The following is a 10,825-nucleotide window of genomic DNA, read 5'->3' on the forward strand; positions in this document are numbered from 1 at the left end:
GTACAGGGTCACAAAGCCACTCCCATGAGCTTGGTGCCCCCCCACTGGGAGTTGCATGACATTAGAGAATAAATAAGAAAAGGCCGTCCCTTGTCGATTCAGTGACAATGTTTCTAAACTTAAATAACCATCCTCTCCCTGGCAAGTGCCTGGCAGAGAGGAAATGCTCAGTAAATACTGGCTGAACAAGCAGACGAATGCCTACGCGCACTTCGCCGGGAGAGCGAGAGGGAGTGGGAGACTTCACTGCTTATTGGACTTCTGCGTCTCAAGTGTCGTAAATTAACTCAATCATTGGCATATTTAATAAACAAAAGAAGATTCCTCTAACTTTGCCTTCACACTGTGACTTTGGATGCTGCTTTCCCTTCACTAATCCTGATCAATTAATTCAGATAAATGAACTAACCAAATTGCTGAGCGTGGATATTAGCTTGTAATCACTTAAAAAGCATCCCTTTCAGAGCAAGTCAGTCGCACTTGGTCCATTGTTCGCTATCAAGGTATCCTAATGGCTCAGCAGTCCTCTAACAATTGACTGCATTTCTTTCACCAGTGGACAGATAAGCTGTCCCATCAAGCATTATCTTTGACAGTCTTAAATAGATACAGTCCAGAATCTGTTCTTTGTCAAGCCTAGGCATATGCACGTTTCAAAGACAAATGAAAGACAACATTAAAAAAAAAAAAAAACCTTAGCCATTTTTTTGGACTTAATCAGTTTTTTTAACACTTGGTCATTATTCTTTCAACTAAAATGTATACTACTATTGTTCAGTGTATTACCCAAATGCACACACAAAGGGGACCAGCATGTTAAGGCATCCTCCGCAGTGAAAAAGCTACTTTTTTCAAAGTAAATTGGGTTCCAGGAGTGATATATAAGGAACATGAGCATTGCCCTAAGAGTAAGCACTCAAGACACGGGAGGGCTGTAGAATGTGAAAAAAAAAAATTGGTGACAATCTGCTCGATATGGTTTCCCCTTGGGATAAACACAAATAACAGAAGCAGCAAGTGTGGGGTTTCAGGAAGAAAGCTGCCTAATCTTAGACTTTCACTGTCTACTGGAAGTTACTTGGATGCCACCTGAAACATACCATCTTCTTCATCTGCAGCTGGTTGTCACCTTGAACTCTTCTCTCCTTTACATTTCAGATGCACAACCTCTGTGGATTCTTTCCTTGTAATATCTCTTAGAATTATCCCTTCCTTTCACCTCAATGAATTGTTAATATTTTAACTGCCTTTTAATTGATGATCTTTTTCAGACTCTCTCTTCTCCAATCCATTTTACACAATCCAGAAGGTTTATTCTTAAGACTAAAAATGACAATAATCAATTTTTTAAAAGGCTACCATTTGGGGAATCCTAGGTGCCAAGTGTCATAAGTGCCTTATGTCACTTGTCTTATTTACCCCTAACAGTGACCTAGTGACATAGGTACTACCATTATCTTCATTTCTTTGTTAGATGAGAAAACTACAGGCTTATAGAGGATACTAACTTGCCTCCAGGATTGTGTCTGTTTCTGAACTTGTAAATTCCATTAAGACTTCAAGTTCCCTGCCTTTGCCACCACAGCTCTCTGTTTTCCCAAAACACCTAACTTAATGCTCCCAAACGCGCAGTTGCCAAACTCCGTATCTGTAATGCAACCCCAGGCACTGGTGCACCGCACAGACACCTCTGCCAATGGGGTATATTGCCCACTTCTGTGCCATCCTCATTTCAGGTTCCTAAGTTTTGCTCGTGACACTGCACTCATCAGAGCTCCCTCCTTCTTCCCTATCCTTGGTGTCCAAACCCTGGGCCCCCAGGTCACACCCTGTTTACCAACTGCTGTCACAAAATTGCCTCACCCACCCTCTTCTCACCCTTCTCCCAGCTTCTCTAGCACAAGCAATCGTGTCTGTAAGTCTGGCCACATCAAGTAAGGTTATGTGCTACACACACACACACACACACACACAGAGATCTTCTAGCTGCCTCTGTTTGCCATATAATTGTTAATAGTGGAAGGCACAAAGAGGAGGTGCTCAAGAAATATTTGCTGGCATGATGTGAATATAAATAACCATTTAAGAATGTCGAAAAGAATGGGCAGCATCTCCATTTTATATTGCAAGATTTTCCAGGACATTTCATGGTCTATCAATGTCTAATTGCCTGTTTTGTTCATCACAGAACCAGTTTTGGCTACTTAGCCAATGTATCACTTTAATAACACTAATAACTTCTGTATTCTCACTTCTGCTATATTTTAGGTTTTCAGCATTTATTTCATTTTTAAAAAGAGATCAGTGACAAGCCTCAGAGCTTCAGGTCAACGTGCTTCCCCGTTACCTTCTCACCTTTAAAAATCCAATTAGGGATTCTGTGATTGATGAAGGAAAAAGGAAACTCCCTTCTTTGTCTGTATCTTTATCTTCATTCCCTTTTGTGTTTTTCCTAATCCTCAGTGATTAATTTGACTCCGTCCTATCTTCTCTTGTTTTAATCCTGAAGGCCCTCATTGCCAATGCTATTTCATCTGCCTAGAGCTGAGCTCACAAGACTCTGACCCTAGTAACCCAACTGGGGTGCCCAGCATTGAGGTACCCCATTTCTGATGCCCTGTGCTACTGACAGCTGTTCGTGGTCTGATATATTATTGGCTTTAAGATCATCTGGCCCCCGTCATTTTTCACTATAAAGTAAGTAGTTGAAATGACAGATGAGCCCTTCAGCAGCATGCTAGGCCACAGAGGAGGGAGGGGGAATAGAGTGCCCACAAAGACAAGCACGGTCCCCCAGGAGGAAAGCGGCACCAGTGCTGACAGGGAAGAGAGTAAGTAGGCTGGATCCAGATGGTTACTCTGGCAACTATTAATACCTGCCCAGGGTTTTACCATCCCTGCAGACCGCAGCGAAGTTCTACATATTGAGCCCTTGGCTTTAGTCTCTACAATTTAGCACTGTAAACAAATGAAGATGTCTGTGCTTATCACCCCTGGCGCACCGTCCTATCCTTAGTGAAAGAAGCTAGACTTGAAGATGTAAACACTGGTCTGAACTTCCAGCTCTGTCTTGGGCAAAATCACTGAAACTCAGTTTCCTCGTTGCAAAATGGAGATAATAATGCGCATTCTGTTTTCTTCAAAGGTGGAGGAGAAACCAGAAGGTGACAATAGACACAAAAATGGCTTGAAGAAAAAGGTTTGAGTAACATACAATTTACGACATATTATTGTGATCCCGACATGCATTCCTCTCAGACTACAGAAATGTGAGCCATCTGAAGCATCCACGAGATCCTTTTTCTCCCCAGCTATTTCCATGGGGCCTCCCCTTCCAGCTTCTCCTGTAGACAAAGTGATGGGGAATCGCCCCCAAGTAGGCATTTCAAGGAATAATCATAAGACCTAACATTTCAAGCTGAAACTCGATTCAGACAATTTTCTTATAACCACGAAGAAAACACAATAGGGGAAAACAGGATTGACCACAGATCTTAATTAGGGAACGAGTTTTCATTTTATAGAGATTAAGCCCAGGTTTCCTGGGAACAAGTCGGCTTCCCTGCTGTGAGGCTAAAAAACAAAAGTACAATTCCATACGCAACTGTGCAGGCAAACATCTGCAAAGCAACAGTGAAGTACATCTTTAGTTGAAGAGTGGAAACAGGTAAGCCCACCTTCCTCCTTTTGATTCTGTACTCATATTTAGCTCCAACATGTCTGTAATACCATAGCACGGCATCGAGAAGTTTAGCATGAAACGCCAGAATACAACGGTAAGAAGCTCCCTACGAAAACAAAGGTAAATCCGCATCTCCCTAATTAACTCTGTTGCTGCAGTTACATCAGACTCCCTGAGACTTGGGACTTTTGTGAATAAACGCAGTCAATATCGAGTCTGCAGAGTAAGTGCTTGGTTCATTCTTATGACAAACATAACAACAATACCTTATTCAAAAAAGTAAGTCCACCCTTAGATCTCTACTGTGTGTAAAAGCAAGTAGCAACGTTCTGATCCTGTGAAACCTCACCCCGGTTTTGAGTTTCTTTCAGTGGAAGGACAGTGGGGTTCTGATGGCAAGTGAGCGAGTCGGCTGGTGACTCTGTAGGCTCTTGGCTTAAATGAAACTCCTTGGAGCCCAACAGCATCACGTGTGGTGGGGGAAACACACAAAAAGGAGGGGGAGGCATACAAATTTTGGCCGCACGTTTTGCTCCCTATATAAGAAATCGCTCAGAGCTCTATGGATGGTTTTGTGAGCCACTTCCTCTCCCCCTTAAGTTTCAAACTAAAACTTCCACACAATGAACGCAGATACTTTAAAGCAGCCTCTCTCCTCTCCTCCACCACAGCTCTGCCCTGAAATGAGGCGCCAAGACCCTAGGAGACCCTTGGGACCAACTGGGGAGGGCCGATTTCTCATCTTTAAGTACTCCTACTTTTAACGGTCTTTGGCTGCTTCCTCACCAGCCAGGACTCTCCTCGTTCAGAATCTACACAGGTCAGGGTCTGTCGGTGACCAGGACGCACAGGAGACATCTGGGCACCTCCAGGCAGCACCTCGCAACAACCCATCTAGTCTCAGGCAGAGCCTGACCTCCGCGTCTAACCCGCAGGCCCTCTTTCCAATTAAGTGACCTTTCCCAGGAGCATCCTGCTGCCGTGTCCTGGGGGACCGGCCAGGGTCTGGGAGTGAGGAGGTTCAGGGACATCTCTGCGTCAGGTACTCAATTGTTTGTTTTCTGCAAAGTAACAACACATTTCGGCGGCCACCGCAGCCTTCATTCGCTCCTCAGCTGCTGGGCGCTGTTTGGCTTAGGGAACGTTGCGACCGCTGCTTCGAAGGAGCACATCGCAGTCTTCGGGAACTTCTCTATCACCGCCGTGAGGTTGGGAGGGGAGAGTGAGAAGAAAGAAAAGCCCACACAAAAGCAGCGAGCCCTGCAAGCTCCGCCAGCACAAAGGCCCGCTCGCTGGTGCGGAGCCGGGAGGCTGGGCTGGAACGAGGAGTGCGGCGAGTCCTCCGAGGCCTGCGCGCCGCGTCCAGCGCGCCCGGTGCTGCCCCTGATCACCCGGCGGCGGGCGCCGCGTTCCGACTGGGGCGCAGGGCGCACGCCTGGCGCGCCCCGGACTGCCGCGCTTCCCGGACTGCACAGCTCCCGCTTCGACCCCGCACCGCCCGCACCTCCGGCTCCGTCTCTGCCCCTCACCCGGGTCTGCAGCCTCGGCCGCCCGAGTGGCCGGGGCCGGGCCCGTCCTCACCTGTGCGCCTTCAGCACAGCAGCGCCGGTAGAGCGGCGGCGCCCGCGCTCAGCATCCCCGCCGCGGCCCCTGCAGCGGCGGCGGCCCGCTCCACAGTCTGGGATGCCAGGGGGAGGGCGCTTCGCTTTGTTGCTTATTCATGAGGCCGAGGTTACGGCTGGGGATTGGACGGATGAAGTGCCCGCCCCGGCTCCGCTGCCATTGACACCCGATGCGGTCGCCCCACGCCCCTCTTCTCGCACTTCCCCGCCTGCGCCCCAGCTTCCAGGACCCAGCGGCGGGGGTGGGTCCTGCTCTGCACCCTGCGCCTGAGACCCTTCCCGAGACCCCCTGCTCTGCTGCCCTTGTTTGAAGCCTGGGCTTCCACGACAGCTTTCCCGCAGTGTCTACGAAGAAGAAACCAGGCTCCGTTTTCACTAGAACAGCCCGAATTGCTCTGGTCCTTGCTTAGGGCAAAGGGGCACAAGTCGGAAGCTGAAGGACGTTACGTGTGGAATTTGTACAGCGTCGCGTGCCCCTAAATTAAGACCCTGTAAAGTAGCCCTACACAAAGCGTTCCCTTCTCAATCACCCAGAAAAGGCTGAAAACAAGTGCCAATAAGAAGTAGTGTTTATTGAACACTTTACTCCTGCCAGGCACAATGCCAGGTGCCCGCTTCACTCATTACCTGCTTCATCTACCCAACAACTCTGAAAGGTAGATTTCGGTAATCCCCATTTATCGGGGGAGGAAGATGAGGCCGAAGGCTGTGTAACCGGCCCACGGTCTTACGGCTAATGCGGCCACAGGCTATTCATGACCTCCATTCTCGGTCTCCCAGGACTGTTCCTTTTCTATCAATCCTAATTGTAGGTAAAAAGGGTTGTCTGTAACCTAGTTGCCCATTCCTGAACAAGCTCCACAGCAGTTTGTATTTGCAAAGCACGTGCCACATATATTATCTCTTGTACTTAGTAACTCCCTTCTTTTTAATGGTAGGCTAGCCCTGTTTCATAGTTGTAAACACCTTGAAGTCAGGGCATTGTTTCCTTCGCCTCTGGCCCCCACACCTAGCACAGTGCAGGACTGTGCACCGTTATCTATTGCAGCCCTCTTCAGAAGATATTATCTTTGCATTTCTAGAAAGGTAGTCAACAAACAGTTGCTGAATGGAATGTGATTGAACTGGATTGACTCTGTAAGATCTGGTTTCGCTGTGTATTCAATGTAATACAACGTCAGACATCGTACTGTGACCAGGCCTTCTCCCTGGATTCAATACCCACCGGGTAAGTCACACCCAGCCTGACCAAGGTGTGTTTCAACATTTTATTTGTAAGTCAGTTGTTTGAAACTCAGACCACATCTCATAAAACCAGCGTTAGGTACAGTATGGTGAGATTCCTAGCTAGACCACAAAATTGGGTCTATCTGACCCAAATGAAGGCAAATAACAGTACTAATAAAAAAACTAATCAGTGAGGTTGGACCAGAGGAACAAACAGAATAGAGGACAGCAGGAGGAAAGAATTCCAGCTCCCACACAAAATATTGCAAGTTTCTTTGACATCTCTCTCCCTCTAGTAGGCACTCCCCTCTAACGTCCTGGTGTTCTCCTACTTAGAGACCTGTGGCACTGTAGGTCCCCACTACAGAACTCTACTACCCACACCTGCCTTACACACGAAGTTCTTCATTCCCCAAAATTATCCTTCTCCCATAACAGAATTCCTATATCCTTGTTCCTCAATGCACATTATTTTAGCTATGCAGTAAAAGTAAAGTGATCTCATTAGAACTCCTTATACTAGTCCTTTCCCTTCCCAAAGTGGTTTGTATTGCCTTAAACAACTCTGATAATGCCATTTATCTCAACAGCTACTGTCAGTACCTGGCAATGACAATGAGACCCACTCTTCCACACTGCACCACACAAACTGTAAATCAGGGAAAGTTGTACCATAAAAGTGAATCGTATCAGTAAATCCACACATAATGAAAGTTATTAGCCTTTTATGGGTAAAGCAAGAAACTGTGTGCGTGCATCAGAGAGGTTGGAAACACACAAAACTACAATCAGAGTAAATAAGCATGGAAGCTCAGGAAGGCAGGCTTAGTTTGGGGGTCACCAGATTTAGTAAATGAAAATAGAAAATCTCAACTCAATGTTTGGGACATTCTTATGCTAAAATTATTTATTGTTTATCTGAAATTCAAATTTAACTGGGCATTCTGTTGTTTATCTGGTTACCTTTGCAGTATTAGGTGATTACTTGGTCCTGGTTGGTAAAAACCTTCGTTATCAGAAAGGAATTGGTCACGTGTAGCAAAGAACAAGACAATCAGTCCCAAGAGCCAGGAGTGGACAATGTCCATTCAAATGCCACCCAGAGGGGAGAGTATTGGCAATACAGACTTGAGCATTAGGATGCCCTTGGTAAACCTATCACTAATTGGGTAGAAAGGCTTCACAGTATATCAACTAGTTCTCTTTATTCTGATTCCCAGTTACCAAGTCACTATCTGACACCTTGATTCCCCATAGAGGTATAATGCCCACAAGGCACTGCTGAAATGAGATATGTGAGCTGAATTGTGTGTGTCTGTTTGTAACAGACCTATTCCTGATGCTACAAAAATTGGGTTTCTGGTCTTACAAAAGTGAGAGTAAGACACTGAGTGGGGCTGACATTACCCAGGTAAGTGCCACTTAAGGGCCCACATAAGAGCTCTTGAAAACCGGCTGGCAGGACTTCCCCAGATTCTGCACTACTATTTCCTGGGGGTGTATTTTGTTTCAAGTTGTTTTGTTTTCATTTGAGATTGCATGAGTGACAAGCATGTGAGTCAATAGAACACAATGAAATGAAAGAGACACATGAGGAAAAAGCTTGTTGGAAGGCTGAATTTACCTGGAGTCTCCTCAAAACCTTTCCTGTTGTTCAGTAATTTTTCCCCCTCCCTTTAAGTTTGAACTCTCTAAATCTTCTTCCTTGGATTTTGTTGCTCTTATAGGCTCCCAAGGCACTCCACAAAGAGGTCCAGGCATGGATGGAGAAGGACAGGAGCTGCTGTGCAGAGCGGGGTCATCTGCAAATTGGATATTCTTCACTGCAAGAGACTGTCTTTCCTTTCTGGCCTTCTTTTATGAACATGCGCTTTTCAGCATTTCCCAATGTTCTCTGCCCAACGGCTCCCCGCCTCTCGTTCTCTGCTGGAGACTTCCTGGTTGCTTTTAATTTTTTAAGTTGAAGTTCCCAGGAGCCGAAGTCAACGTAAAATAGTATTGTTAAGTATACTCTACTCACTCTGGGCATTCAATAAATACTTGATGGTTATGATGGTGATGATGATGTAAATAATGGTAATACTGTTGGAATCCATTTTATTAATTCTGATAGACGTATTCATGGCATCTGAAACCCTCAGGACACTTGACATGACCTACTTCAGCACTAATGAGCTTAGAGTTTTACTTCATATGAATTGTCTTTAGTATGCAGTTTATTGGGACAATAAGTAGGTAGAATGAATCCAATAACAATGTGGTTTTCCTTAAACAAATCTTTGGAACTGCAAGTTTTTATATACTGCAGTTTTTTTAACTCTCAACACATGAGCCCACTATATTTATCTATAATAATCAACTCTTATGCAAACACCCAGAAGAATTCTCTTGCTTCTTTGCTTTACCCCAAGAAATCTGTAATTATTGCAGAAGCAGAGTATTATGTTTTACATTCCCTTCTTTTTAAAATCTGTTATTTTCCATATTCCTTTATTAAGTGTTAGGTTTCTTTAGGCCCTGAACTTTCTTACTCAGTTCTAACAAATGTTTTCGTGCCTGTTGCCTTGAAAAAGGAAGATACGAGAGGAAAGAGCTACTGATGCAGGTACAGAAACAAGACTTCTAAACAGTACATCCATGTAAAAAGAAACTTTTTAGATAAAGCCAAGGGTGAAAACATTTACAAAAAGAGAAATCTTGTCTTTTTCTTTTTGCAACCACGAATAATGTCCTTGTGAAACTGCCTGTGAAAACTCTTTTAAAGAGATTCGAACATTAAAGTTTCAATGTCTCCTCTGGAATATATCCTTTAATCCTAAATGAGTTGGTTATCATGAATAACTATATTAAAATGGCATCTACAACTCTAGAAAAGATATAAATCACCTTTTACTATGTCAGACAAGAGTCTTTTCTCCATCCTTGTCTCTTTCTTGTATGCCTAATGGTAAATAAGTTGATGACCATAATAGATTCCTTATCTTAAATAATGGACGTGAGATACTTATTGTTAATACAACGGTGTGCATATTTACTCTTCTCTGCCTCTACTGAGGGTGGAATTAAAGCAAATGACTTTACCGAGGAATAGCAAAGCGCAGGCTCAAGGACGTACTCTTGTTAGAGAGAGTTCTGAGAGACTGGGATAGATGAGTGAGAGACATTGTATGATCTCTTTTATTCTAGATTTCTAAGAAAAGGGTACATTCCATTCTGGCTGGCTTGGGGTTTCTGATGAAACACCATGTGCTCACTCAACAAGGAAATAACGGGGATGGTTGTAAGCATGGGGAAACTACCAAATGTGTTTACTCTGGCTAACGGCATTATTGTTTATTATCTGCCCTCCAACAAATATTTTTAAAAATAGGGCTCAGGCATTCACGTCGCATTCAGAGCACACAAGAGTGTGTGCAATCTGCAGCACACTGACCACAAAAGCAGAGAACAGGATGTTATCCGTGGAGTATCAATGCCGTGTAATGACCATGTACTTGGGGCTCACAACCAGAACAACACCAACAATTTGAACATTGGTTACCAAGGTTTAAATATGGCATGGACATCAGTGCAAAACTAGGAAAAAGAAGGACTTTCCTTCCCTGTTCCTATACATCATGACCAACTCTCCTGGCCAACCTGTCTTGGGTCTGACAGCAGAACTGAGTTCGCAATTCAGTCATTAGAGGCAATGAGCCGCCCATCATTTCACGTGGGCTATGCATTTATTTTGACATTGAGTTTAGCTCCATGGTTAATCAATCAACAAGTGTTTTTGTGTTGTGGAAAGTATTGGTATAGGTGAAGGTATATAATGGAATGCAACTTTTCTTACAGATCTTAAATATAGCAAAGAGAAAAGGTCATATACACACAGACAGTGCTGATAACACATAATGTAAAATGTTCCTCTATGCCTCTTCGGTGATATAGAAATGGTACCAATCTTCACCACCTTTTTCATGGTACCACTACAGAGAGAGAATGTCTAATAAAGCCTATGTAGACAGTCCATGTCTTCATATAGTCAGGATGTGCGTTATGTAACCACCTTCCTCACAGAAATTGTAAGTTGTCTGAATTAAAACAGTGTGTTTTATATAGTCTCACGTCTCCCACAACACCTACGGCAGCGCCTTGCCATAGCAGCTGTTCAGAAAGTATTTGTTGACTGTTTAATTATGGCCATAAGCTTATTACCAAAATAAACACAGTAATATTCATCATTTTGCAACTGCAAAGCACAAAGTGAATACTACTAACACACAAAGAAAGTTTGACCAGGTTCGGAATG

At 44.4% G+C, this 10,825-nt stretch overlaps 1 protein-coding gene across 3 annotated transcripts in view; it reads right to left on the bottom strand.

Moving 5' to 3' along the window:
- ARMH4 (armadillo like helical domain containing 4) overlaps window positions 1-5,360 on the bottom strand; it is a 107,181-nt gene extending 101,821 nt beyond the window's left edge. For all 3 annotated transcript variants that reach the window (XM_053928778.2, XM_053928777.2, XM_053928776.2), the window contains exon 1: window positions 5,264-5,360. The gene's annotated coding sequence lies outside the window, so the exon portion shown is untranslated. The remainder of the gene's footprint in view (window positions 1-5,263) is intronic.
- Window positions 5,361-10,825: the final 5,465 nt, after the last annotated feature.

Source organism: Desmodus rotundus, chromosome 7 (assembly GCF_022682495.2).
Source record: "Desmodus rotundus isolate HL8 chromosome 7, HLdesRot8A.1, whole genome shotgun sequence".
In the NCBI taxonomy this organism is placed as follows: domain Eukaryota; kingdom Metazoa; phylum Chordata; class Mammalia; order Chiroptera; family Phyllostomidae; genus Desmodus; species Desmodus rotundus.